This window comes from Lithobates pipiens, unplaced genomic scaffold, assembly GCF_037356315.1.
Source record: "Lithobates pipiens isolate NorthernLeopardFrog02 unplaced genomic scaffold, aLitPip1_a1.2 Scaffold_23, whole genome shotgun sequence".
Taxonomy (NCBI): domain Eukaryota; kingdom Metazoa; phylum Chordata; class Amphibia; order Anura; family Ranidae; genus Lithobates; species Lithobates pipiens.
The window spans coordinates 101,559,249-101,583,162 of record NW_027507785.1 but is presented as its reverse complement, the minus strand read 5'-3'; the positions used below and the strand labels follow the sequence as shown (position 1 = coordinate 101,583,162).

General features: G+C 42.9%; 1 protein-coding gene and 1 pseudogene across 1 annotated transcript in view; both read right to left on the bottom strand.

Moving 5' to 3' along the window:
• Nucleotides 1-23,914, bottom strand: part of SLC6A11 (solute carrier family 6 member 11) — a 376,923-nt gene that overhangs the window by 318,845 nt on the left and 34,164 nt on the right. The window lies entirely within an intron of this gene.
• Nucleotides 19,261-19,390, bottom strand: LOC143928567 (U2 spliceosomal RNA; annotated as a pseudogene).

Sequence of the window (23,914 nt, the reverse complement as noted above, 5' to 3'; positions counted from 1 at the left end):
CCATGACAATCTGGTTCTCTCTGCACTCCAAAATCATATCCCTCACTCTACTCTCAAGTATAAAGTGTTATTCCTTGTGGTCTTTGCCTGTGCTAGTTCAGTGTCGATTTTTTGAAGTTTTCTTGGCTGCAAGGCAATGGCTGTTATATACATCTGACTTTTCTATGTCACTGCTTTGTTGCAGTTTTAAACTTTCCATTTTTATTGATACATCGTACAATATTTTCTTTAGCCTTGGTTCACACTAGTCTTAACTTTTCAGTGATCTGTGGCATTCTGGTGATATGTAAAGTCGCAGGTCAAGTGAAAATACATAGATTTTAATGGGTGCTGTCATAATTTCCACGTCTTGATTCACTGCCATTCAGGTAACATCTGTGCGTTTCTGAATACACGGCAAGAGGCACAGAAAATGCATGTTTTGCCGTGTGCTTCAAAAACACGTGGTAATGCGTGGCTCGCTTGCTATACAATTCATTGGCACCTGCACCTTTCTGAACGGACTACAACCCACAAGAAAATGCACACTATGGTAAAGGTTATTGTAACATTTACCAATGTTTTTGGCACAAATGTGTGCAATAATCCTCTCACCTGCATTTTGAGTCACTTTGACTCTTCCACTCTAGATTAGCTATGTGGTTCATGTTCATAGTTCTTCAGGGTTCACTGCAAACTCTTTCTGTTCTCTGTATGTGATTGAACAATATGGCCAATGCCATATATGTCCTGTTTGCCAGCGTAAACCTCTGGCTACCGTCATGTATTACTACTGTCACTGAATGAATGACTTTACCTCTGTGCATGCCACAAACATCCTTGGTTGCTTGGACGCAAGCGACCCCACAGTGTCATTGGTTGCTAGTACTCAGGTGGTACCTGTGTCCTAGCAATCACTATCATACTACCTGTCTGTCTGTTGTAAGCAACCCAATGGACATCCTGGGTGATGTCATTGGCCAGATGTGGTCAAGACCCTATTTGTTCAATGATGTTAGTCAGTATCACTGGTTGTTTTTTTGACAGTTGTGGAATGGGAGCAAGATCATTGTGCATGGGTTGCCATAACTGACAGCCAGACTGGGACATCATCCAATAAAGTAGATCCAGCATCAGTTATGTAGGACAACTCTCCAGAAGTCCCACTATCAAACACAGGGACCTGTGCAAGATGATTGACAAAGGATGTATACTCTGGGACTTTAACCCCCCTGACGGTATTCCCGAGTCTGACTCGGGGTGGATTTTTCATACCAAAAGCGGTATCCCCGAGTCAGACTCGGGACAGCGTCGCTGGATCCAGGAGGAGGTTTACTTACCTTCTCCCTCGGATCCAGCGTTGTCTCCCCGCTGTACGAGCGAGCCGTGTCTCGCTCGATGCATTACATCGCCGATCTCCGTGGCCTGCGAGCGTTGCGACGCACGGGGACGGAGATCGGCGCCAAATTCAAAAAGTGAAACAAACAGTATACATACAGTATAATGTAATCTTATAGATTACATTGCTGTATGTAAATATTTCACATCCCCGTTGTCCCTAGTGGTCTGCCCAGTGTCCTGCATGCAGTTTTATATAATAAAAACTGTTCTTTATGCCTGGAAACTGGAGATTGCCCATAGCAACCAAAACTGTCACTGTACATCAAAAATGATTTTAGACCAGCTAGAAAACAGCGATAATAAATTAGAATCACTCGCAGAATTGAGCGATAGCGATTTGTGGGGAGATCCGTCATCAAATACTGAAAAGTAATGACAGTGACAATTCTGCAACTGAGCAAATTTCAGTGTTTTTGATTTGATTACATTATTGAATAATTTTTATTATTGTTATATTATTATTTGGTACAATTATTTATAATTATTTATTATATTATAATTTATGATTTAATTTTTCAAACTTTATCATACCCGGGATGTCTGCTAGACTCTGGTTTGGACAGATTTAAGAGAGTTATTCCTAAGAATTGCAGGACTACAATATAAAACGCCAAATTTTCATGCAAAATAATGGTACCGCTTTTAGCACCTAAAATCCGAAATAATCGTACCGCCAGGGAGGTTAATAAAAATAAAAAATAAAAAAAAACCTCCCAGTGTGGATGCATTTTTTTGCTCTGTTATTTTCTTTTAGTGAATTAACCAGTACCTCTAAGCCCCCGTACACACGATCGGAAATTCCGACGGAAAAGGTCCGATCGGATTATATTGTTGGAAAATCTGACGGAAAAAATTTGAGAGCAGGATCTCAAATTTTCTGACAACAAAATCCAATCAGACTTTTCTGATCATTTGTAGAGAATTCTGATTGGGCAAAGTGCCACGCATACTCAGACACCACGTTCCGAATGATCGGATTTTCCGACAACTTTGTCTGACTGCGTGTATGCAACACCAGTTTCAGACAAAATCCGTCTGAAAAAATCCAATGGATTTTGTGGTCGGGATGTCTGACCGTGTGTACAGGGGCTTACTTTTTCGTATGGGGGGGTGTGAAGTCTGATAGCTTTTCTCACCACAGACCCTCACAATTGGTCTAGTTCAGGAAATGAACTTCCTTGGGGAAGGGTCTGGTGTGGATTTGGGGGGGGGGGGGGCTCATATCTTTTTTTGTGTGTTTAAAAAAAAAAATTGCCAACGGAAGTCATTGACCATTTAATAGATTTGTATGTTTCCCCCCACTCCCCTCCATTGAGGAGTGAAAGAGAGAATTCAATTGATGCATATCATTTTTGAAACTCATTTTCAATTCAGATGTACCCCACACATATTTTTACCAAATTTGGTCTTGTTTGGATTCTATTTTGCTTGGAGGAGCTCCTTTCTCTCACAATGACAATGTGTTTGTCCAGGAGCTTTAGAGAATGTTCAGTTTTGCTGTGTGATATTAAATCCCTTATTGAGCACACTCTGATTTAAAGGCTTTCCCTCAAGAGAGGGATAATATGTGCCTCAAGCTAGAAACCTATGACTCTCGTTCTGAATTGCACTTTGTCTTGTGTAAACTTGAGCTAAAGTGAGTACACCCCTCCAATTTTTGTAAATATTTTATTCTATCTTTTCATGTGACAGCATTGAAGAAATTACACTTTGCTAAAATGTAAAGTAGTGAGTGTACAGCTTATATAACAGCATACATTTGGTGTCCCCTCAAAATAACTCAACACACAGCCATTAATGTCTAAACAGCTGGCAACAAAAGTGAGTACACCGCTAAGTGCAAATGTCCAAATTGGACCCAAAGTGTCAATATTTTGTGTGGCCACCATTATTTTCCAGCACTACCTTTACCCTCTTAGACATGGAGTTCACCAAAGCTTCACAGATTGCCACTGGAGTCATTTTCCACTCCTCCTTGATGACATCATGGAGCTGGTGGAGGTCAGAGACCTTGCGCTCCTCCACCTTCCGTTTGCGGATTCCCCACAGATGCTCAATAGGGTTTAGGTCTAGAGACATGCTTGGCCAGTCCATCACTTTTAACCTCAGCTTCTTCAGCAAGACAGTGGTCATCTTGGAGGTGTATTTGGAGTCGTTGGAATACTTCCCTGTGGCCCAGTCTCCAAAGGGAGGGGATCAAGCTCTGCTTCAGTATGTCATAGTACATGTTGGCATTCATGGTTCCCTCAATGAACTGTAGCTCCCCAGTGCCAGCAGCACTCATGCAGCCCCAGACCATGACACTTCCAACACTACGCTTGACTGTAGGCAAGACACATTTGTCTTTGTACTCTTCACCTGGTTATCCCAACACATGCTTGACACCATCTGAACCAAATAGGTTTATCTTGGTCTCATTAGACCACAGAACATGGTTCCAGTAATCCATGTCCTTAGTCTGCTTGTCTTCAGCAAAATGTTTGCAGGCTTTCTTGTGCATCATCTTTAGAAGAGGCTTCCTTCTAGGATGACAGACATGCAGACCAATTTGATTCAGTGTGCGGCGTATGGTCTGAGCACTGGCAGGCTGACCTCCCACCCCTTCAAGCTCTGCAACAATGCTGGCAGCACTCATAAGTCTATTTCCCAAAGACAACCTCTGGATATGACGCTGAGCATGTGCACTCAACTTCTTTGTTCAACCATGGTGATGCCTGTTCTGAGTGGAACCTGTGCTGTTAAACCGCTGTATGGTCTTGGCCACCGTGTTGCAGCTCAGGTTCAGGGTCTTGGCAATCTTCTTATAGCCTAGGCCATCTTTATGTAGAGCGACAATTCTTTTTTTCAGTTCCTCAGACAGTTCTTTGCCAAGAGGTGCCATGTTGAACTTCCAGTGACCAGTTTGAGAGTGTGAGAGTGATAACACCAAATTTAACACACCTGCTACTCATTCACACCTGAGACCTTGTAACACAAACGAGTCACAATACACTGGGGAGGGAAAAGGGCTAAATTGGCCCAATTTGGACATTTTCACTTAGGGGTGTACTCACTTTTGTTACCAGTGGTTTAGACATTAATGGCTGTGTGTTGAGTTATTTTGAGGGGACAGCAAATTTACACTGTTATACAAGCTGTGCACTCACTACTTTACATTGTAGCAAAGTGTCACTTCTTCAGTGTTATCACCTGAAAATATAAAATATTTACAAAAATGTGAGATACTTTATGTGTCTGCTTGTTTATATCATTTAAAAACAATGTAAACTAAATTTTAAAAAATAAAATAGGATTTAAAAAAAAATAGGTGCATTGGCAGTCTATGGGTTTAGGCTAATTCAAAGCTAGGCGTTGCAAATACTTTTAGCAAAGTATTTAGGAACTTTGGAGAAGTGTGTACTATTTCCCCTGTAATTAACTTAAACTGGATATAAGCATGCATAAAAACATGTGAAAAAGCATAATAAAATAGTTAAAGCACAGGAGACAAAAAGAACATATTTTAAGTGTATCCACAAACATCTGTAGGAGTCCAGTTCTTTTCAGTATTTTAACTAATGATCTTGTGGATAGATGAGAAAGTATTGTGTCCATTTTGCCTAAAGGCACAAAATGATGTAGAATTATTAAAACTCAGTAGCATAGTAACATAGATAGATCTTTGACATAAAGGCAAGATGGTTGGTAAAATGGTAGATGAAATTAAACATTGATATAGGGCACTTTCACACTGGCAGCGCCCAGGCGTCGGTGGTAAAGCACTGCTATTTTTAGTGGTGCTTTATCGTAGTTTTTGCGACGCTTTTCGGCCACTAGTGGGATGCTTTTAACCCCCACTGTGGAAAACAGTGCAGCGCTTAATATATAACATGTGACTGAATATAGTGAAACAATAGATCAGGGAAAAAACTTTCAAAGATGATGTTTCCAAAAAGTAAAACATCAATGATAAACAATACACATGTGCATATTGTGCAATAAACAAAGAAGCAATAAAAATGGATTATTGAACCAAAAAAAACACTTTTAAAGAGGACAAATGGTTATTTAAACTACAGCTTAATGCTGTGAAGCACAAACTTGTAATTAAGTGAAAAAATAAACAACAAGATTGAAAAACAAATCAAAACAAATCCCATGCCTTGGATAAATGAAGTGATTTACAAGGCCCCATATATGTGAAGATAAAAGTTCATTAAATGAAACGTGAATGAAACTTTAAAGTTGGTCCCAGGTGTCACTGGTGTAGGTGCTTGACCACGTAAATTCTTTCACTGTACAGTTTAAGTAAGTAGTAAAGGCTTACCAGAGCCACCATTAGTGTGCGCAGATACGAACTCTCCAACGATTAGGATCGGACAAGATCGTTCCTCCGACACTCCTCGTGTAGATGGATGATTCGAATCACCTTTGGGGGTAGGAAGGTGAAAAATGACCCACACCTTTGGATGTTCCTTGAACGTCGTCCGTTCCGGTCAGTTCGAAAATTACAAGTTGGCGTATCACCAAATGGATGAAAAAGGAAAAAAACGCCCAATCGTGTGATAAAGTCTAAAACACGTGAACTTTATTTTCCAACCATATAGACGTTGAAAGCTACAAATGACTCGATCGAGTCGCATAAAATTAAACGAAGAAAGTTGCTAGCAAAAATATAAAATCAAGCAGATAAAAATAGCACGAGATGTAGACGTATCTACCCGACGATCGTTTCGTCACAGATTGACGTCATCAGGGGTACGCCTGATGACGTCAATCTGTGACGAAACGATCGTCGGGTAGATACGTCTACATCTCGTGCTATTTTTATCTGCTTGATTTTATATTTTTGCTAGCAACTTTCTTCGTTTAATTTTATGCGACTCGATCGAGTCATTTGTAGCTTTCAACGTCTATATGGTTGGAAAATAAAGTTCACGTGTTTTAGACTTTATCACACGATTGGGCGTTTTTTCCTTTTTCATCCATTTGGTGATACGCCAACTTGTAATTTTCGAACTGACCGGAACGGACGACGTTCAAGGAACATCCGAAGGTGTGGGTCATTTTTCACCTTCCTACCCCCAAAGGTGATTCGAATCATCCATCTACACGAGGAGTGTCGGAGGAACGATCTTGTCCGATCCTAATCGTTGGGGAGTTCGTATCTGCGCACACTAATGGTGGCTCTGGTAAGCCTTTACTACTTACTTAAACTGTACAGTGAAAGAATTTACGTGGTCAAGCACCTACACCAGTGACACCTGGGACCAACTTTAAAGTTTCATTCACGTTTCATTTAATGAACTTTTATCTTCACATATATGGGGCCTTGTAAATCACTTCATTTATCCAAGGCATGGGATTTGTTTTGATTTGTTTTTCAATCTTGTTGTTTATTTTTTTCACTTAATTACAAGTTTGTGCTTCACAGCATTAAGCTGTAGTTTAAATAACCATTTGTCCTCTTTAAAAGTGTTTTTTTTGGTTCAATAATCCATTTTTATTGCTTCTTTGTTTATTGCACAATATGCACATGTGTATTGTTTATCATTGATGTTTTACTTTTTGGAAACATCATCTTTGAAAGTTTTTTCCCTGATCTATTGTTTCACTATATTCAGTCACATGTTATATATTAAGCGCTGCACTGTTTTCCACATTTCTGTTATTTAGACCTAGTATCTGTTTTTTTGTGCTTGGCTGCTATTTTCTTAAATTGATTTTTTCCTTATCAACTAATTTTTACCAAGCGCAAGTTTTACTCTTTTGTTTTTTAACCCCCACTAACAGCCGAAATAGGGTTAAAAGGCTATTTGCCGGTGCTTTGCCGGTGCTACCCCGCTTCTACAGCACCTCAAAGATGCTGCTTGCAGGACTTTTTTTAGCGCCCTGCCAGTGCACCGCTCCAGTGTGAAAACACTCTGGCTTTCACACTGGAGTGAGAGGAGAGACGCTTTACAGGGGCTTTGCAGGTGCTATTTTTAGCGCTATAGCACCTATAAAGCGCCTCAGTGTGAAAGCAGCCTTACAGTAATGCACCTAACCTAAATAGTCCTCTATAAACTCAATAGAATAAGTTCAAAAAAAATAGATAACAGAATAGAGGCCGCTGAGAATACTGCTTAGCACTAGGCCAAACAGAAACTCCAAAATTAATTACAGTCGGGATAAGTAAAAAAGGGATAAAAGTATGTGATCCAAATACATCTTTTTTTTTTTTTAATTATTTAATTTTTATTAATATTTTCACCAATACAAAAATAATAATTTACAATACCGGGGTGGCGTAGCCTGATACATTCCAAAACACAAGACAAAATATGATTGAGTAATGGCGCTAACATAGCATACATCACGCTTAAACCTGAATGTTAGATATAATATTGGCTAGTGGCTAGGCTAGTGCGCTAAAACTGCTATGTAGCGGCTACACATCTCTGCCACCCCATGATGCCCTTCCCCCGCCCTACCCCCCCCAGACCTCCCTACCCCCCACCCCACCTCGAGCGCGCAATGCCGACAACAACTGTCCCAGTCACAGCCAGACAACCACCTCCATGCAGGCCAGGAAAAAGAAAAAAGAAAAAAAAAAAAAAAAAAAAAAAGGAGGAAAAAGGAAGGGGCTCCGCATTAGAGGGAAGGGGGCAAAATCCCAAGCGGGTACTAGGCCATCCATATATTGACCTCACTCCAGGGGGAATCCCATATCAGTCAGCCAGGGACGCCATAATATCTCAAATTTTCTTAGATTGTTTAGCTTTATAAGCATTACTCTCTCGCACCATATTAGGGAGTTAATTGCGTTGACCCATTGTCCAGTATCGGGGGGGTTTCTAGCTTGCCAATTGATTGCTATCAGTCGCCTAGCTTGATATAAGCACTTCAGGACGGATGGCTTGATTGGCATAGGAATATTAACCCCGTCAAATATCCCCAGTATACAGGCCCTGGCCTCAGGTTTCAGGGTGGTCTTAAAAGCTCTATTTATTTTAATAACTATTTCTAGCCAATAACTGTACAGCTTTGGGCATTTCCACACCATGTGGAAGAGGTCCCCCGGTGCCCCACATCTAGGACATTCATCCCTGGTTTTCCTCCCCATTTTCCATAACTTCTGGGGGGTGTAATATGCCCGATATATGAGGAACAGATGGGACACGCGCTGGGATGGAGATATAGAGGCCAGGTGCCCCTGTTCAAGCGTTTTAGCCCACTGTTCCCGAGATATCGGGCCGAGATCCCCTATCCAACCCTGTCTACTCTTGGCTGGGCCTTCGCCTTTCAAGAAACTGCCTCTAAGCTTCATATATAGGCCCGAGATCTGACCTTTTGCGTGTCCATGATCTATGAGGGCCTGGAGCAGGGGTATTTCAGTTCGCTCAATAGTGAGTGATCCATATTGGGCCTGAATTGCATGCCTCAGTTGCAAATATTTGTAAAATGACCTATTAGGGACATTGAATTCCTGGCTGATAGTTTCAAAAGATTTCATTGTGTTCCCCTCATAAAGGTGAACTATTCTATTAATCCCCTGGCTATCCCATTCCGGAGCTTTGTCGACCTTATTTAATTCAAACAGATGACGGTTACCCCATAGAGGAGTATAGGTAGTTATTCCCACATATCCCAATTTACGCTTTGCTTGCTGCCATACCTTCCTCATTAGAGTATTGGTGGGGCAGCTATAAGAAAGGGCATTAGCCTCCAGAGCTTCGGGAACCAGTTTGTGAGGTGCTCCCATCATCATCAACTTGTGACCTATGGACCCCCCCTCTTGAAGTCCTGCCCCTGTTAGATGCTGGAGTTGGGCGGCCAAGAAGTATGCCCCCAAATGTGGTATGGCCAACCCTCCCTCCGCGACGGGCAGCTGCAGCGTGTGTAAGCCTATCCGAGCGTGCCCCTTTTTCCAGATTAATTGCCGAATAAGCGAGTCCATGACCTGGAACCATTTCTGGTTGATCCAAATTGGAGAGTTGTGTAGAATGTAAAGTATTTGGGGTTGCCAAATCATTTTTACCAGGCTGCAGCGGCCCGCCACCGAGAGAGGGAGGCCACACCAACTATTAAGTTTCCTCTTCATTTTCGTCAATAATGGTGCCAGATTCTCATTGGCATATTGACTTACGTCCCCTGATATCCAAATGCCCAGGTACTTCAGCTTAGTCACCAACTCCAGGCCGGTTATCATTGGGGGTGCCCCATGTTCCCCATGCCGGAGCAGTGGTAAAAGAGCTGATTTGTCCCAGTTGATCTCTAAGCCCGATTGTTGGCCAAACTCGCCCATCAGATGGATCACTCTATTCAGGGTAGAGTCCACATCACCAATAAAGAATAGAAGGTCATCTGCGAACAAGGCAATTTTTTCCTCGGAACTACCCCGCCGAAATCCCTGTATGTCCGGGCAAGACCTTACCAGGGCCGCAAGGGGCTCCATGGCCAATACAAAAAGGAGGGGGGAGAGCGGACATCCCTGCCTTGTACCTCTTTCCAGTTGAAATGGTTCAGAGGTTTCAGTACCCAGCTTGATTTTGGCCCTAGGTTTGTTATACATTAATTTTATCCACTGGGTAAAAAGGGGGCCAAATCCAAACCTCTCTAGGACCCTCCACAGATAGCCCCATTCCAAACTGTCGAAGGCCTTAGTGGCATCAAGTGCTAGGATGGCCCCCACCCCCTCATTATCTCTAGGTAGTTGGACATTAAGGAAGACTCTTCTAATGTTGGTACTAGTCGCCCTACCCGGGATAAAACCCGACTGGTCTGGGTGTATAAGTTTGTGGATGTATGTGTTTAACCGGATTGCTAGTACTTTAGCTAGTATTTTGATATCCGTACATAACAGAGATATCGGACGGTATGATGAAACTTCCTGGGAATCCTTTCCCTCCTTCAAAATTAGAGTAATATTAGCCTCACGCATCGAGTCAGGGAGTTCCCCTGTCTCCAATGCGTGATTCAATATCACGAGGAGTTCCGGCAGTAGGACCTCCCCATAGCGTTTATAAATTTCTACTGGAAGGCCATCTGGCCCTGGGGATTTATCGTTAGGCATTGCGGCCACTGCATTCCTTAATTCTTCCAGCGTAAGTGGTAGCTCGAGAGAAAATTTATCATCTGTTGATAAAGTTGGTATTGCTGTCCGAAGTAGAAAATCAGTCGCCGAATTACCTTGTCCCTGAATGACAGATTTATATAAATTCCTATAGTAATCGTGGAATACCCTCATAATTGCGGAGGGGCTGGAGACCAGAACACCTGTGGGTGACTTAATTACCTGGGCTACTGTTGGAGCACTGTTAGTTTGAACCAGGAGAGAAAGGGTTCTACCTACTCTCTCTCCTTCGCCAAAATAATGCTGGCGCTGGAAAATCCGCCTGTTCTCAGCTTTTTTTAGGAGGGCTATTTTATAGACTTGTTGGCTGTCCAGCCATTCCCGCTGACTTGCAATCGATGGTGCTGCTATGTATGCTTGTTCTGCCTGGGCTACCTTATTTCTCATTGCTAAATCCTGGTCTCGAGTTTTCCTCTTAATAATTGCTACTTGTTGTATCAATGTGCCCCTAATGTAGGCTTTTAAGGAGTCCCAAACCACACCCGGGGGGGCAGAGCCCCTGTTTATTTGAAGAAATTCCTCTAACTTTTCCTGGTGGGAACTTGGGGGGCCCATTAATACCAGCCAGCCCGGGTTAATCCTCCACTCTCTTGGGCCTGGTCTAATACCCAGAGACAGTATCATGGACAGGGGGGAGTGGTCAGACACCCCCCTTACTCCATATTCTATCTCCTGGACCACCTCCGCGGCTGCTTTATTGCCCAGTACCATGTCAATTCTTGATAGTGTGCAATAAGTGCTGGAGAAGCAAGAATACTGTCTTACTTGAGGATGGCGTGTTCGCCATAAGTCGCTCAAACCTATTTCGGAGATGAAGCCCTGCAAACGCCCCATTTTGATCGCCAGTGGAGCAGGAAATCTATCAATATGCGGGTCCAGCGTTTCGTTGAAATCGCCTACTACTATACATGGGACAGCTGGTTTATCTAGACAGAACGTCGTCAACTTAACCATTACTTCCAGTTTGAAAGGAGGGGGTATATAGATATTGGCTAAAATACATTGGCGCCCGGACAGGAGGCCAAACAAAAAAACAAATCTTCCCTCTTTGTCAATAGAGGACTCTTTGCACAGAAAATCTGTGCCTCTTTTAACAAGGACACTCACCCCTCTTGAATAAGTTGTGTGAAAAGAGTGATAGTATGCCGAGAACCTCCGGTTCCTTAACAATGGGGCTGTACTGGGAATTAGGTGTGTCTCTTGAAGGAAAAGCAAGCCAGGACCTCCCCTTCCTGTTTCCAGAAAAACTGCTGCCCTCTTTTTTGGGTCTCCCAATCCCCTCACATTCCATGATAAGATATGTGCACTACCCATAGGTGCTGTTAGTACTCAGACCGGACGGGACAGGGGGGAGGGAGAGAAGGGGGCCCGCCCTCCCACGACGGGCCCACTGTCCCTCCCCCCCCCCAATTCCGTTGTATCGGCTATACGCGCTCGAGGTGGTCCCCTTAACCCTACGACCCACCCATCCTCCCCACCCTCCCATCCCCCCGCCCCCCCCCAACTTCCTGAGCAGCTCCTCCCCCCCCCCACCTCCTCCCACCCACCCGCCCACCCATCAGGGTATCCCCTGGGGGACACTATTGTGGCTCGATTTTCCATACTCCCCAGGACCCTGGACACCCAACTCCGTTCCCTCCGCTCTCCCAAATAGCCCAGGGAGCCCTAGGCTCCCCGGAATGTCTCACCTCGACCTCACTCAGTACCCCGCCACTAATGCCACCTAGGCTCAAAAGGAAAAAAAGAGAAAAAAAAATAATAAAAATAATAAAACGAAAAACAAAAAATACAAAACACAAAAAGGGGAGGGGGGGGGGAGGGAAAGTGGCAGGGCGTATTCAGTGAGGCATCCTCGATGCCCAACCATTAAGCATTTCTAATAGTGTTTACACTATGTTATGACGTACCTGCCATCTCCCTTCCTCACCCCCCCTTACTAATCAATGATCCTATAAAACATACCACATACTTTCATAAAAAAATTCCCCCGTGCTGCTCAGTAAAGTTATTTCAAGTGCAGATATTATATAGAATTAAGACAGTGCACCTTTGCATCCAAAAAAAAAAAAAAAAAAAAAAAAGAAAAAAAGGAGGAGAGGAAAAAAAAAAAAAACAGGGGGGGGGTGTTCAATGACACCCCCTCCAGGACCTATGTGAGGTATATAGTGATATTTGCATTATCTTGTGCGGTTTATACCAACATTTATACTAACACCCTTGCTCACCCCTCCTTTCTAAAAGGTGCAGATTAGTGCTAAAAAAAAAAAAAAAAAAAAAAAAAAAGACACTATAGTCCCATACCTCGAGCTAGATCTAGCTAATATAATAAATTTTCTACATCTCTAGAATTGTTACTCGTGCAGGTTTTATACAAAAACAGGGGGGGGGTGTTCAATGACACCCCCTCCAATACCTATGTGAGGGATATAGTGATATTTGCATTATATTGTGCGATTTATACCAACATTTATACTAACACCCTTACTCATCCCTCCTTTCTAAGAGGCGCGAGTTAGTGCTAAAAAAAAACATTATAATCCCATGCCTCAAGCTAAATCTAGCTAACATATATAAGTTTTCTACATCTCTAACATTGTTACTCGTGCAGGTGTTATCCCCAAAAAAAAAAAAAAAAAGAAAAAAAAAAAAAAAAAAAAAAAAAAAAAAAAAAAAAGGGCTCCCAAGGAGCCAGTCCTATTTAGCCAGTCCCAATGATTGCAGAGTGGCTAAAAATCACTTTTATGTTCCTCCAACCATCTTTCCACTTCTCCTGGGGTGTCAAAGAAAAGAGTTGAGCCCAAAGCAGTTATTCGTAGCCGGGCAGGATACAACAGTGCATAATTTAACTTATATTGGCGGAGGGTTCGCTTAATAGGGATAAACTCAGCTCTCCGTTTCTGTAGATCTGGCGAGAAGTCTGGATAGAATGAGACCCTGGATCCTTTATAGAAAACATCCTTCAGCTCCCTGGTCCTACGTAATAAAATGGTACGATCATTGTAGTTCATGAGTCTCAATATCAGAGGCCTGGTGCGGCCCTCTGATAGATGCGGACCTGCGGGGACTCTATGGGCCCTTTCAATAGCAAAGAGAGTGGTAAAGGGGGTGTTACCCATAAGTTCCCTGAACCAAATTTCCAAAAAATCTATGGGGTTAGACCCCTCGCTTCCCTCTGGGAGGCCAATCAGGCGGATATTATTCCTACGGTTGTTATTTTCCAGCGCGTCTAGTTTTGCTGACTGTATGGCTGATTGTTTCAATAGTGCATTTATTTTTTGCTGTAGTGGGGAAAAGTCATCCTCGATCGTGCTCAGTCTCCCTTCCAGAATCGTAGTTCTTGCCACTGTATTGCTCAGTAGTTGGCCCATGGAGTGCAATTCAATTTTAATACTGGCTAGCTGGTTATCGAGGCCATCTATAGACACTTTGCATTCATTAACTGCCTTCAATATATCACGCAGTGTGGGCTCATCACCCTCCAATGGAGGGGATTCCACCAGCGCTGGTATATTGTGTGCTATCTTGCTTGCTGCTGTAGCTGCATCATGTATCTTGCTGCCACTAGGTGATCGTCCTGGATTAGATGCTAGTTGAGTGGTACTTCTCCTTTCCGCAGTACCCCCCTGTGTCTTTGTTTGGACTGCTGGCTGGGGGGGCCCTTTTCTGGTAGGGGAGGTTGCATGGGCAAAGCGTTCCAGTTTTGCTACTACAGTAGCCGATGCCTGATTTGCTTTCTCTTTAGCAGCCCGAGTTTTTTGATTCCCCTCGCCAATCATCCCATCCTCGTTAGCCCGCTTACTAAGCATGGTAAAAAAGCGGCCAAAAATAGAGATGTTAAAAAATTGCGATAGAATCGCCCCCCAAAAAACCTGGTGTTAGCAGCGTGATACAAGTCCATGCGGTAAGGCAAAAGAAATAGTGCGGTGGCTCCAAGCCAAGGTAACAGCAGGGTAACCGTACAGGCTGAGCATGGACCCAAAAGACTATTCCCCCAACAGTTTGCCTGGTTCTAAATGTTCTAGATGTTGTATTGGATTTGCATAGATAATTTAACAGAGTTCATCACGCTATAGAGACTGCAATACTAAAAAAAAGAAAAAGAAGGGGAGACAGCCCTTTCAGTAAATCCCAAGGGCTCCAAAGGCTTGGGACCCTATATCTTCCAGCAAACAGGCTTAGTGTGTAGTAGAGGTAGACAAATATATTTGCATGTTCATATGGTCATTCCCAGGTACTGTCCCCTCCTCCTTACTTGCCTCTCACCCCACCGCACACTGCCGCTTTACCGTCAGCCTAGGTAGATGCCATAGGCTTCTTCTTTATGAATTGCTGCGGGCCGCCGCCCGGGTCTTCTTAATGACTTCTTAATAGCTGCTGCTGCAGTCACTGCTCTCAGCGCGTCCCGAGTCAGCTGGAGAGGTTCCCTCGGGCTCCCGCAGGCTCCCTCTGCTCGGCTCGCTCCCGATGACGCGCCTCTGATGACGCTGGCGCCACGCCGACACGAACTCCCGCGAGACCCACCGCCAAGCACCGCCCGGCGGTGTACAACAAGCTCCGGAGCCAGGCGACCAGGGCCGCCACGTCCCACACAGGGTCCAGGTAGAAGCCCAGAGTAAGCGCCACCTCCACCAGGGAGATTCTCTTACATGGAGGGAGAGCTAGGGGAGGCTAGGAGCGGGCGTCCAGCGTTCTCACTCTCTCACTCACTCACTCCCACATCCGGCCACGCCCCCATCCAGCGCTCCCAAATACATCTTTGCTCCTGTAAAACTCTTGTAAGCCCACATCATTTTTTTTTTTTTTTTTTTTTTTTTTTTTTATTCTTGATGCATTTGAAGTGTTTAAGGTCAGACTGTTTAAGGAGTAGAGGGAGGGCCTTTATGTAAATATGGGGCAAACTGTAGCAAAGAAAGAATGCACGTGAGTCGGCAGTGTCATTGGGAGAAGAGAATGCTGCTGTGTTGGTGGGGTCGGTGGTTCCTCCCACCATGTGATACATCAATATTGTGTACTGAAGTGACACTGCAGTGGGTGGAAAATTCCACACCTCTCAAATAGCCCTATTAAAGTTCAATAGATGAAAACAGGTATTTTTTTCTAATAACAATTTTTGTGATACACAATGCTACAGCACACTAGGGTTTATTTATAAACAAAAAAAGTTGTCTGAATGTCGCAGCTGATGTAAATAAACCTTGTAATGTGTCTATTATGGGTTTTTTTTCCTATGACCATCATTTAATCAGAAAAAATATCACATTGTGGTCACTATATGGCACTGAGAATCATAGGAAATAAACCTATTAGACATATTATAGAGATTATTCATGACCGCTGGGCCAATGCTACTACACATGTTTTTAAAAAATATCCCTTAATGTCATTCAGCTAGAATTTACATGTACTTTAGGATGTTGTCCTAACGCACAAATTGATATAAAAAGCAGCTGCCATATGTTGTTTTTAAAGCTATATATAACATTGTACTTATTATTAACATATCAATTTGATCATACCAGCTAGATAAAAAATAAACCTAAAGACTAATAATGTTATACACCAGTGACGGCTGGTGCTAAATATTTTTGGGGGGGAGTGGAAAACTAACGCCAGCCCCCCCGGACGGACGATCGGCACAAGCAACTGGATGAGCTCGGGGTGCAGTACTGTGCGCCCTGAGACCACCCTTTTTTGAAGCCTATTGGAGCCTCTGGCTCTAATCAAGTGCTTAAAAAAAAAGAAAAACCCCCATATGAATCCATGCATCCGGTGCCTCACATGTAGATTAGGGGGCCGGGCGCATGGAAAGGGGGGCGGCACCCCTGCATCCTGCATTACAGACCGCCACTGTAATACTCATTACTAAGCCTGACTATATATTGTAAGTCACTAATCTGTTAGTAGATTGTTCTTCAGTTTAGGTTACTATGAAAAGGTAGTAAGTAAAAAGAACAAACATACTACTTCATAAGCACAAATTTACTGCAAAATGTTAGCATGCTACTTAACATAATAATACGAACAGGTGTAAGCTCCATGGCCAGCTTGCTGACTGCATTTACCAATGCAATTACTACCTCTGCTTTGTCACCATTATGTTGTACAGTGCATAGCTGTAACAAAGAGCTGCTATCATTTAGAACATTCAGAATCCAAAAATGTGTGTTTTTTTTTTTTGATCCACATTATGAGAACATCCTGTACACAACACTCAGAATCTAAAACATTATCAAAGGGGAGCTGCACCCTCCCTACTCATCTGCAATCCAAAACTATATAGCATTCCACTTCTATGCCTCCTAATGTAGAGGGGAGATATGTTTATTTTTGCAAAACTCATGCCACACACATTGCCTTAGATGCTTCTCCTGGTGTACAGCCTGCTCCAACAGTGTTCTGGGATAAGACACAAGCCCAGCCTACAAGCCCTGCCTAATGCACTGCCTGCTGTGGGACCCACACTGCAGCCTTTCTTTCCTTTCTTGGCCTTCTGTTTTTGTGAGGTAAATGGAGACTTGTGTTATGGCGACATCGGCTAGCTGTAGTATATGCATGCCCAGTTCATTAACTTGCTGCAGGGGTAGGGTTACTGACACTGTTTCTATCTATCCATGGACATTCTTATATACAGCATAGGCATATTTATATTTACAACCCAAATAACATTCTTCTAGGTCTCCTGAGTATGGGGATACCACATTTCTGAGACTTTTTCACAGCCTAGATGCATAGAGGGGCCAAAAATCCAAAGAGAACCTTTGGGCTTTCAAGGAGCACAATATTAGGCATCTAATTTCCTGACTACTTAACATATTTATGGAGGCCCTGGAGCAACAGGACAGTAGAAATACCTACAAAATGACACTATTTTGGAAAGCAAACACTCAAAGGTATTTTCTGAAAGACATAGTGAGTCTTTTGAAAATATAATTATTTGCCAACATTTTCTGGAAAATTCAGGAAAGAAAATGTTTTTTTTTTGCACAAAGTTGTCAATTAATAAGATATTTCTAAGACACTGCATAGCTTACTTAGAAACGCACAACAAAACACATTCATTTGGGCGGCACAGGGATGTAGTGGTTAGCACTCTCATCTAGCAGTAAGAAGGGTCGCTGGTTCAAATCCCAACCGCAGCACTACCTGCCTAGAGTTTGCATGTTCTCCCTGTGCCTGTGTGGGCTTCCTCCGTGTACTCCAGTTTCCTCCCACACTCCAAAGACATGCAGGTAGGTTAATTGGCTTCTGTCCAAAATTGGCCCTAGTATATAAATGGGGACCTTGGATTGTGGGCTCCTTGAGGGTAGGGACCGATGTGAGTGTGCAATGTACAGTGATGGGGACAATTGTAGACACTCAGGTTGGACTGGTGTCTTTATTCAACTTTGCTAACTATGTAACTACTACCTTGATACAATGTGTGAGACTTTCATAGCCTAGCCACATAGAGGGGCCCAAAATACAAGCAATACCTTCAGACATTTTTGGGGGATAAATTAAACATCTAATTTCCTAACTACTGTGATAATATGAGGTGTTGCCATAGTACATGTTAAACAAATTGATTTAAAAGGGACAAAATATTCTCAAAAGTGCAGTTTAAGAAGCTCCGGCATGTTTATTGTGAACACAGTAAGCAGTTCTCTCTTTCTGTGTTCACAATAGTTGGTAGTTGGTAGTTCCAGATCAATGCTGGGAGCTTGAAGGTTCCAAAGAGTATTGGGTGGGTCGGAACCCTCAATCCAAGCTTTGCTATTTTCATATAACCTGTGCGAGTGCATATGTTGTCAGGATCGTTAGAACCCAGATCTGAGCATAGCTCAGGGAAGTTTCTGCTGTTTGGAGACAGAGCCCTGTCAGGAGAGCTGGAAGTCCCTGATGAAGACTGTAACTCTTGTGAAGGGGATTCCTTGCACAAGAACTTGGAATGTCTGGACAGCTTCAAGAGTCTGGGAGACCAAGAAAGGGCCTGGGAGACTTTAAAGAAAAAAAAGTAAAGCCTGTGGTGTGTGAACACAGTCAGACTCCACCTGGTGCAAAAAAAAGTGCACGCCAAAAAAGTGAAACACAAAATGTGCACAGGGTGTATACATGGTCCTTCTCTGAAGAGGGGACTAGGGTACTTCGATGGTCCATCTGGCCAAAAATAGATGGACCCATTCTCTGGGAGGTCTGCAGAAAACAGACCCACCCAAGTATTAGGTGGGGCTCCCCCAAAAGGAGACCCCATGAGAGAGGGTGAACCAAGCCAGAAGGCCATGTCCACCCCCTCCCAAGACTTTCAGGGCAGGCCCAAAGACCTTTACCCTACCAGTCAAATGTGAAAAAACGTGTACAACACCCAATCAACCAAAAAGAAAAAGTGACAAACAAACATAAATATGAGGGAAAGGGAAGTGCATAAAGTACATAAGTGCCATTGTGCAGTACAATGGCTGGCCTTCCAGCCAGAAATAAAAATTCCTCTGGTCCTAGCCAAAAGGCCTGGCCCAAGAGGCAGGTGTGAAAAAAGTGTGATGGTACAGTGATCTAGGTGCCGTTAAAACTCATAGTGACACCCTTGTTCACTGTGAGAATTATGGCACCCCTGGACTGCCACTCCACGGGCACATACACATCAGGCTTCTTTCAGGACCTGGACTTCAGCCAGACCAGTGTCTCTCTATCCCCATCAGGAGGTAACCATTCCGGCTTTCTCTACAGGAGACCTATTGACGGCCCTCAGTGCATCAAGCAGTCTTGTTTCGGCTCTCACCGATACTAACCTTCCAGGTTACCATTACACCAGTGGATCTCCATAGCCACCACCACCCCTATCTTACTGCCGCAGGCCAGGGACAATAGCACATCACCTCCACTGGTAACTGATCAGAACAGATACTACATTTGATCTTAGCCAAAAGGCAGAGAAGCGAGCATCTGGGAGACTGAGAAAGCTGAGGAGGCTAGTGAGTCCAGGGGGCTGGAGGGAGTCTGCACGTTTCTGGAGAAGTCAGCAAGCTTGAGGGGAGCTGGAAAATGCTATTGAGAGCCCAGGAGTGGGCCTGTGCATTGAGGTACTGCAATTAAGGTGAAGGGAACCTGAGGAACCTGTGGTGAGCCAACAGTGGTGGAGCTTCTGACCATATCCAGGTGGGCTAGCATTTTTTCGTTACTCGTTGTTGCTTTGTGAAAGCTGAAGCCCCTTCATGGGAAACCCTATGTTAAGAGATTTGTTTTTTGTTTTTTATATAAAAATGGGCTACCAGGCCCTTAACTATAGCTCCTTTTTTCTGTGGACTCACTGTACAAATGCATCTACCATGAGATCTAAGCAACCTCATATCACACTACCTATCACATTTTTGTAGGCCCTGGAGTACCATGACAAAAGAAACACTCTCAAATTGACCACATTTTGGAGAGCAAACACCCCAAGGTATTTTTACGAGGCATGGTGGGTCTTTTGAAGACTTAATTTTTTGCCACAAGTTTTTGGAAAATGCAAAAATAAAATGAAAATAGATTTCCTTTACACAAAGTTGTCAATTTACTAAGATATTTCTCATACACATACACCAAAACATGTATGGTGATACCACGTGTGTGAGACTTTTTCTCTGGCTAGGCTGATTATATACTGGACATTGCATATTATGTATCACACAAATCAACCAATTGTATAAAAACCAATGTGCTGTAGTGGTCACCTCTGTATGAGTGGTCAGGGATTATAGCTCAGTGTAGCATCTGCACTGGTCTGGTGACACTGGGACAATCAGGGACACCATTGCTAGCTTATACTGGTGTGGTGACACTGCAGTGCAGCCTATCAGTGCCCATCAATGCCCATCAGTGCTGCCTCAACAGTGCCCATCAGTTTTGGGCTTTATTCGTTTAATTAGCAAAAATAAAAAACCCAGTGGTGATTAAATAAACACCAAAAGAAAGCTCTATTTATGTGAACAAAAATGAAAAAAAAATTGTTTGGGTACAGTGTTGCATGACCACGCAATTGTCATTCAAATTGTGACAGCGCTGAAAGCTGAAAATTTGCCTGGGCAGGAATGGGGTGTAAGAGCCCAGTAGGCAAGTGGTTAAAAAAGTGGAGATCCATGGGAGAGCCTGGTGGACTCCATCCATCAAACTTGCTCTGATAATATACAGTATGTATGCTAATAAATATTATGTAGGTTGAGAAAGTTAGAGAGGAAATTAAATGTATATATTTATTGTTATAAATATAACAAGAAATCTTATTTTATAAATAAAGATAAAAAATATCTAAAAGACAGAGTAGCGTTAAATGGATTACAGGCCAGTAGGAAAGTGTAGATCACTAAAAGAAATAAGTTCATAATTAGGAACATACTACAGAACAGATATAGTCTGATTTTTCTTTGTCCTTTTGCTCAGTTAACATAGGAATCTAAGCAGTTTATGAATCACAGGGATGGTTCTATTAGGTGGTGGGTATTTTTACATAATTGGTTACAATTTTGTTTAAACACATTACAGTCACAGTCTGGTGAGAAGGGATGACACTAGTAATAAAAAGTAACATGGGACAGGGATTGCTATATTGTTATCAGCAACCCCTGGCCAGGCATGTACTGGCCATAGGGACTATAGGGAGTTTCCCGGTGGGCCGATGGCTCAGTGGGCCGCTTTCAGTGACAGCCAGAGGCATCGCTGGGGGGGGGGGACTTTTGGGGCTATAGCCCTAAATCTGGAGCCCATAGCCCCGAGTCAGTCCAGGAGTCCCCAACCACAGGGTCCCGGCACACTACTTGCCCTCTTTCTGGTGACCCTGATGTAAGGAGGGGCTCTCTGGGGAACCTGATGTAAGCCGGAGGCTCTTTGGGGAACCTGATGTAAGAGAGAGGCTCTCTGTGGAACCGGATGTAAGAGGGGGCCTCTGTGGGGACCCGGATGTAAGGGGTTGACTCTCTAGGGACCCTGATGTAAGGCAGATGATCTCTGGGGACTCTGATGTAAGAGGGGCTCTCTGGGGACCCTGATGTAAGGGGAAGGCTATATGGGGACCCTGATGTAAGGGGAGGCTCTCTGGGGACCCTGATGTAAGTGGGGGGCTCTCTGGGGACCCTGATGTAAGGAGGGGCTCTCTGTGGACCCTGATGTAAGGGGGGCTCTCTAGGGGCTTTTTTGCCCAATTGCATACAGTTTATATACTGTTTTTTGCGTGTTTGCAAAATTAAAGTGGGCCGGTCTGGATGAAGTCCAGGGCCAAATTTTTGTCCCAGTCCAGCCCTGCCCCTGGCCCCCCTCCTCCTATATATTTCTTGCGCTCAACAGGGAGTATAGAGGGAAGGACAGGATATCTGGATTCATGTTTGATTATGAGCCAGGTTGATCCATTCCTTGTATGCAATGGATCCCCCTGGCCTAAATGATGTTTTGAGCTCTGGGCCATTTTTGTAAACATGTATGTGTATGTATGTTATTTGGGTTGAGGAGTTGGGTCAACGGTTCATTTGGCTTCACTATAGAATTTAAATGTACACTGATTATAGCTTTTGGAATGCAGCCAATATGCAATAATTATTTTTCAGAAATATGATTATATACAGTATATAATGAGATGATGTTATCCGTATTAGATTTTTTTATGTTTTTAGATATATGTGGTTTCCAGAGGTGGTGCCTTGAGGTTAGGGCATGTTCTTGGTTTTGCTATTTGGTCCCCTACCTCCTTCTCCTCAGATGCTTGCTGGCTTGTTGATCCACCCTCTCTTTGCTTGGCTTAGCTGGGTGTTAGGGGGTGTGGTCCAGCATGTGTGTCAAGCTGCCAATACCAGAAATGACTTTATCAGAACCATTTCATTGTGCTAGTGGGTGGGCTTCAGTGGGAATATACAGGGACAAGCCTTGGGCCTCCATTTGCTGCTCCTCCAGCCATGTTGTGTGCCTCTGATGGTGGTAGAGTTTTAACATTTTTCTGATACTGTATTTTGAGGTTTTAACAGCTTGCTCCATTTTTTATGTATATTTCAGTACTTGTTTCTGGGGTTAGGTATTTAAAAATGTATACTTTATATATTACATTGGAGACTGAGTTATGGGTATAAAGCTTGGTTCCTGGTAGTATAGCGTTTACAACTAATGGGCAATTATAATGTGACCTTTAGATGGATATGATAAACTGTTTGTAATACACTGTTTGTAATTTGTATTAGAATGGTTGTATACAATCATCAGTTTAACTTAGATAGTTTACTTGGGTACTACTTGTGTATTTGATGTATATATTATTAGTAATATCCACAGACTCCAGAGACGGAAGTGTTTTACACAGTATTATATTGTATCTGTGATGAAATTCTACCTGGGGTATGGATATAAGCCAAAGTATGTTGATGAACATTATATATATGGTGGCCCGTTGTGTCTCTGTGTGCTCCGGTGATCTCTCTTTGGGGATTGTGTGTGGATCCTGGGGTGACACTGCCTTTTCGGGGGGGGGGGGGTTCTGAGCCAATGGGTACACCTGGATAACCACATGCATCTTGTATCTTGCATCTTGTAAGAAAACATGATATGCATACAGTTGTTGTAATATGAATATAGTATTTATGTTTTTGTAATTTGTTAATTTGGGAATTTATTGTTACATATATTGAGTATATTTCATATATTGAATTACAGGTTCTAATATGTATTTCATTTCATTTCTGGAGAAGCAGCTTTCTAGGTTGCAAAATGTGTAGTGTCTGTGACCCATCTTTTCTCCTCCTTCATCCCTGTGACGATTCCATCTGTCTCAAGATTTATGGCCCAATTTTGGGACACAGCAGTTGATTACTAATGTAATAAGTGTGTAAAGGTTTGGATATTTGCTTTGGGTACACCAATACAAATGATTATCAGAATTACTTTTTAAGAGGTAGTTTGTGTTGTTTTAAATACATTTTCTTTTCTTAAAATCTGTAAAAATAAAACATGTCTATTTTGATGTGGCTATGATTTGTCTTATATTTGGTAGCCTTAAAACCCAAGTGCTTAGATGTGTTGCTTTTGTTGAGAGAAAAAAACTCCTCCGGGGCGATCAATTGCAAAGATTTTAATAAACTTTATTGTAAATTCCTACATTTTTCTACCTTGTTCTGCTCTTAAGAAATAGCAGTTTGTTTGATCATGCCCTTTGGATACTGATTCTGAATAGGAGGGTCTGGTTCATTATAATCACCTGGTGCACTTTCAGTGTTCTGATGAGAAACACTGCAGTGCCTGCATCCCATTAGAAGAAATTAAGAAATTAACCCATAAGAAGTATCTTGCTAAGAATTAATTTTTTGCTGCAGAGGATGCCTAAAATCTGACTCATATCAGTGTAGACTTCTGTGTGAACCAATCACACAAGCAGGAAATTACATTTTTGGGGGGGTTCCATACTCTAGCATTTTTTTTTCTTTTTTAAAAACTGGGGTTACCCTTTAACCG